Source organism: Talpa europaea, assembly GCF_964194135.1.
Source record: "Talpa europaea genome assembly, chromosome: 10".
NCBI classification, from domain to species: Eukaryota; Metazoa; Chordata; class Mammalia; order Eulipotyphla; family Talpidae; genus Talpa; species Talpa europaea.
In genome coordinates, this window is record NC_140077.1 from 13,945,166 (window position 1) to 13,951,916 (window position 6,751).

Sequence of the window (6,751 nt, forward strand, 5' to 3'; positions counted from 1 at the left end):
ACCTACCACCAAAACACCTAAAATCCTTTCCCTTCTGTTTTCCCCTCCCTACCTCCCCCCACCCCAACTTCAACACTACAGTCAGACTTCTAGGGTTTGTTTTGGTTTTGATTTTCTGTTCCTTTGTTTACTTTCTCAATATCCCACATAAGTGAAATCATACAGTATTTGTCATTCTCCCTGACTTATTTCACTTAACATAACCCCCTCCAGTTCCATCTATACTGCCACAAAATGCAAGATTTCATTTTTCTGTGTAGCAAAGTAGTATTTTATGGTGTAAATATATGCCACATGTTTTTAAAATTATTTTTTATTGAGTTAAGACCGGTTAGAATACTGTGATTTGGAGGTACAGGATTACACCCTTCAGATGGATGTTACCACGCCTCACCCACTACCAAGGTACTCACAGTCCTCTCCCATAGTCCATTGGGTCCCCTCCCAACTATGTTCTTCTTCCTACTCTTACCCTCCTTTTTATATATTTTTAAAGATTTATTTATTTATGCATATAAGAACTGGGGTACAGGCTTGAGGTGTGGGGGTGAGAGGATTCACCAGAGACAGAGTGGGGAACAGAACAGGCAGATTGACTGAAATACACTGCTGAGGGGGGGCAGCAGGCGAGTCAGGAGAGGTCTGCTGCACCATGTGGGTAGCTCCCTGGCCGGGAATCAAACTGGTGCTGCAGTGGCTGTTGATAGCTTCATACTGCTGTGTCGTAACCCCTTACACCACCAGGGAGGCCTCCGCTTCCCCCTTTGGTAACCTCCATCTACAGTCAGATATCTAGGGTTTATTGTTGGTTTGTTTTGTCTGACTCTTTGTTTCTCTGTATTTCACATGTAAACAAAACCATCAGGTATTTGTCTTTCTCCTTCTGGCTTATTCTGCTCAGCATATAAGCTCCATCCATGGAGGCACAAATGGCATCTTCTTAATTCACTCATCTGTTGTTGGGCACTTAGGTTGTTTCCACAACTTGGCTATTATAGTGCTGCAAAGAAACAGGCTCTTATAGCACTGTCAACACTTTAGTGTTTTTGCTTCATTAGTGTAGACACTTAAAGTGGGATTCTTGGGTCATAAGGTAGATCTATTTTCAATATTTTGAGAAACCTCCAAATTGTTTTCCATAATATCTGGTCCAGTCTACATTTCCACGAACAGTATACAAGGTTCCCTTTCTCATACCTCCAATACTTGTTGTCACTGGTCTTTTTGACAAGGGTCAGTCTCATAGGAATGAGATTTGCGGTTTTTATTTGCCTTCTCCTGATGACAGGTGATAATGAACATTTTTTCATGTGCTCGCTGGCCATCGGTATGTCTTCTTTAATTCACCCATTGAATAAATGCACCATGCACTTTTCTCCACTTTCTTGTTGATGGGCAGTCAGGATGTTGTCTGCAAGGTTTTGTTTTTATAAACAAATCTACAATAAATTTTATGCCTCAATACATATACAAGAGCATCTCTTAGAATGGAAATGCTGGTTTGCAAGGGGTATCCTTTCATTTACTAGCTAATGCCAACTTGTAAATAATGATGTGTGCTCACATTAGTCAAGTATGAAATATTTTCTTGGTTTTTTTAGACTTTTACATTTTCTCCTATTTGATATAATAGTTTTTGTTGGCATGTCCCTAATTATTCATTATCGTTAAGTATTTTTCAGTGTTCATTAGCCACTTGGAGTTCTTTCTTTTGTAAATTGTTGATTCATATTGCCTCCTCCTCCTTTTCACTTTTCCATGGGGTTACTTGTTTTGTTAATGATATGTCAGATTATAAAATATAGTTCTGGTTACTAGTGCTTTATGGCAAATACCTTCTCACGGCCTGTGGCTTATCTTTAACTTTTTAATGTTGATTTTGGTTGTACACATGATTTAAATGTGAATATAGTCATATTTTTTCATCTTTTCAAGGATGAATCAACACAAAAACATTTTAGGTGCATGTGCTAGAGGGGGAAGTTATCAAAGGAAATTCTTGTCAAGTGACCTTTCTTTTCTCTGTAAAGTAAAAATAGAAGTTTGATAGCTGTAGAGTTTCCAAGCATCCTCTTTTAGCCAGCATGTACTCACTGAGTCTACAGAAAATGCCTCGGTCTCAGAGTGTGGCTGGGGTAGGAGGGGGTGAGATGGGGTTTCATACAAGGAACCCCCTTAATAGCACTTATTGTCAGAGGCTAATCTGTGCAGGCTTGATATACTTCAACGCAAACTCAGGAGAGATGGGGGCAGGAACAAGTAATTATGTATGGACTGAATTAATCAGAGAAAACTATATGCCAACTTTCTTGATGGCCTATAAATTCAAGAATTGCAAGGTCTCAGGGTTCAAAGGAAACACAGGTAAGGAAATGGAGACCCACTGGGGTTGTAGTCTCTCTGCTGAAGGCCTCATAGCTGGTGAAAGGCAGAATCCACATTAGAACCACAAATCCCCTGGCTAGTGTGCCAGCCAAGAATGGTGCCATGTCTTCTTTTGACCATAAAATAAAGATTTGGGAGAAATGCAAAAGAAAAAAGAACCCAAATAACAAAGAAGAACAGCAATCACAACCAAAAAAAAGAAAGTCCATGACCATTTAATCTGGGCTCACAAATGATTGGCAACAATTTACTTGCCTTATGAGGATACAGAGAAATCTATTATCCTCCTCTGTGTGTGTGTGTGTGTGTTTTCTTTTTGAGATAGGAGGCAGAAAATAAAGTGATTTAACTCAGGGCACTTTACAAGTCACTGCAAAAGAGAGTCAGCTCCAGGTTCACCACTTCTCTCTCATAAACCACACAGCAAATGACCATGTATCTATAAATTGTACTCACTTTCTTGTCTCAGTTATGTGAGTTTTGTTCTTCCATTGACTGTCAGGTTAATTGGTTCTACTTTACTCTGCCTGTGAAGAAAGCACCCAATTAGGCAGCTAACAGTAACACTGAATAAATAAACCAGTTACATTGATTAAGTTGCTTATAATCAAGTTGCTGCTACAGTCCTATACCTATATCCTTAGCAGCACACACCAGGGTAAGACCCATTTTCAACTGCCTACAAAAAGACTATTAATTAGGAGCAATCAAAATTCTTTCCAGGAAAATGCTTCAAAACATGAACTCCTTATGTCTTACTATGGCAATAACCTCATGAAGAAACTGGCACCATGTGCCCAAGTTTTAGAGAAATACCATAAGGCTAATTACAAGATATCTTTAGAATATTCCCCAAGGTCAAATATAATGCTCACTGGTATTGGAAGTTAGCTTCCTCCACGTTCCCAAGGAGACAGAATTCTACTAGCGCTAGTGACACCTTGCCAAGAGTTGAAGATTCAGAGAAGAACAAGATGTAATCACTGCCCCTTGAATATGGTGCCTAGAGGTGTTTAGAACAATATTCTAAACCAATAGTCCAGGGTGGTCTTACTAGATGTGAAAATACTAAGCAGAAATGGGAAGCAAGGAGCTCTGCCCATGAAAGCTGGTGAAATCACCCATGTCCCATCAGAACTGGGTCTTTAAAGATAGGCCTCCAGGCAGAGAAGCAGGGAAAGGCATGTGGCATGGAGCACACAGTAGGCAAAGCAGTAAGGCGTGAGCCAGCAGGGCAGGGCACATGGTCCATGTGTAAGGGTGAGTGGTCAGTGCTCTGGGCAAGAAGCAGGTTGTGGTCACAGCATCAATATTATATGGTGGATTACTAGTTGGAGTTTTAACAGGTAGGAGTGGCCATGCTTAGGTTGATGTTTCCAGATGATCAATCTGGCAGCCAAGTGTGGAAGACACATCTCATTCTTTGGTTATTTCATCACATTAGGGGAGAAGTGATGACAACTTGGTCTATAGCACTGGGATGGAGAACAACATTTAAGGGGTAGAATTAGTTAAATGACTATAAGGAAGAAAAGTGACTCCTTTAGCTAAAACTGGGGGAGAAATTAGGATGAGCATCAGTGTCACAGAATACAAAAGAAGTCAAAGTAAGGTGAAAACATAAATTTAAAGCTTCTATATAGTCAATCATGCATTGTTTCATTTTCAGAAAATATCATTGATTCCTCACTGTTAAAAAATAAATAAAATTCAACCTAATGGCTTGTCTTCTTATAAAATTCACTCTAATAGCTTTTGATGTGCTGGAGTAAATAATCACTGGTTTTGCCAAAATCTTCTGGAGCATTCTTCAGCAGAGGAAGTGCTTAATCTCTGTACCTGAGATGCTGCTGCATAAGCAAACAAGTTTTCCTACAGCATTTTATATATACATTAGAAAAATCAATTGAAAATAAATATGATATCATCTGCAGGAAGTGTGATGGCAACTATCCATTAGCTTTTAAGGCAAGGAAAACAAGCTGAGGTGATGTTTCACGTTTCTAATAGAGGTAGCCTCCGCAAATCAGGCAGCATTAGGGGTGCCAAAAATAGGGGTGATGTAGGGAAAGTATGCCTTCTTCCCTGCCATGGATGCTGTGGTGCGCTGCCCAGATTCCCCCTTCAGGACTGAGTGCCCATTCTCCTAGAGGTAGAGAGCACTGGTGGCTGCTGACAATTCTCAGAGGAACTGCTTTTAGCCCCCTTGACAGGGGCAGCCGCATCTATTGTTTGTTTGTTTGGCACTGGTTGGACATAAATTCCTGCTGCTGTTGACTTATGTGGGAGCATCTCTGAAGGGGTTTCCCAAGCTGCAGAACTCCTGTAGGATTAGCTGAGGTCTGTGTTGCAACTGCATGGCAGCTTCCTCTTTCTCTGTCTAGTCCTGCTCCTGTCACCTCTCCAGGGTGACATTCCCAAGGGCACACCCCAACAACCCTCAGTCATTTTCCCAAGAAACCCAACTACGAAACCTACCAGGACCCCAAAGACCTTTCATGAACACTAATTACAGAGAATGAGGATGTCACCATAAAAGTACATATTAAATGTACTGGATCTTGGAACAAGATGAATCACACTATCTCAAGTTCTAAAACTGGGAACACAGGGATGTTATAGACAGCACCCATGTTATCTAAAGGATTGTGGACTTATTAAAAGAGGCACAGCAAGAACACAGAGAAATGTGTATATTAAAGTCAAGAACAAGAGTCGAGTGCCGATAACTTCCAGTTCTGCATAATTCAGATACAACAAGCCATAGTTATTTCGGCTGGTTGTTTTTGTCCCTACCTCCTCTGCTGCAAGGCTGCTTGGCAATGTTCCTTCATGAAGACTCTCCTCACTGAGTGGGCGGGAGGGAGAGGGGACACAGCGGAATGGGGGTGGGGGGCGGGGAGGAAAAAAAGGGAACACCAAAAGATGCCTGTGTCCTCACTGCCACCTTAAGGGTTCTTTGAGCATTAAGACCTCTGTTTTGTGTGCATTTTTTTTTAAACTGCTGACACTATATCAATAAAACGGCTAAATGTGACCATTTCAAATTACAGGCCACCGGTACTAGTTTTAATTGGGCAAAACTCTGGGGCTCATTTTGACTTCTGAAAGAAGTGAAATTACCCGTCTCCTTTTTCTTCTTCAGATGTAGGGATGTACACCCTCTATCACCTGTGGTTCTTTGGTATATATAATATATCCTTTTTTAAAAAAATTGTTCTATTGTCCACTATGTAATAAAAGTGATGCAGAATATTCCTGGTCTTTTCTGCTTTTTTTTTTTTTTTTGTGTGTGTGTGTGTGATAAATACGCTTTTACTAAGATAAACAGGCAACTTGAACATAGGAATAGGAAATATTCAAATAAGGAAAGTACTTGCAGGGACTGTGCTGCAGATGAATCCAATTAGCTCCAGGCTTAAAAGTCCACCTTAAAACTACTGCTAGATGTTGTTATATGAGAAAAACAAAACAGGGCTGAAAAATGAAAAAAGTTCCTGTTGCCACATCAGAGAGCAAGGCCCATTAGATTCTATCCTGCATGTGGAGACGTCAAAGGAATTCTTTCTCATGCTTTCCTTCCTGGCCTTCAAAGAGCTCCTGTGACTGCTTTGGTTTCCAGTGCCCACATCTTTCCTGCTAAAGCCTTGACCCATCCATCCGGCTTTCTCTGGCCCTTTGTTTCTGACAACCACACGGGCCTGTGTAATTTCCCATGTTGCTTCTGACCTGGCGTGGCTATTGCAAGTTCCCAGAGTTCCCCTCCACTATCTGTTCCTTTTCTTTTTTATTTTTAAGATTTATTTATTTATGATTACAAGAACTGGGGTACAGGCCAGAGGTGTGGGAGATGGGAGGATTCACCACAGACAGAACAGGGAACAGAACAGCCAGATAGAGTGAAGTACACTGCTGAGGGGAGCAGCAGGCGAGACAGGAGAGGTCTGTAGTGTAATGTGGGCAGCTCCCTGGCTGGGGATCTAACTCGGGCTGCAGAGGCTGCGGACAGCCTCTCAGCACTGCACTCAACCCCCTGCGCCACCAGGGAGGCCCTATCTGTTCCTTTTCCCCACCAATCCTCAATCACATCTATAACAAGCCCTGTCAACCCTCTCCCTGGAAAAAAAAAAATCTGTTTTAAAAGGTGTTCCAGTCACCTATGAACACTTTCCCCCTTCTTTTTATTTTGAAACAGAGAACAGTTGAAAAGAATAACAAAGAACATATATATCCTCCACCACCATGACTGTTAACATTGTCACATTTTAATACTTTCATATATATAATCTCTCTATAAATCTATTTCTCCATTGTGTGTGTGTGTGTGTGTGTGTGTGTGTGTATACATACATACATATAGTCAACA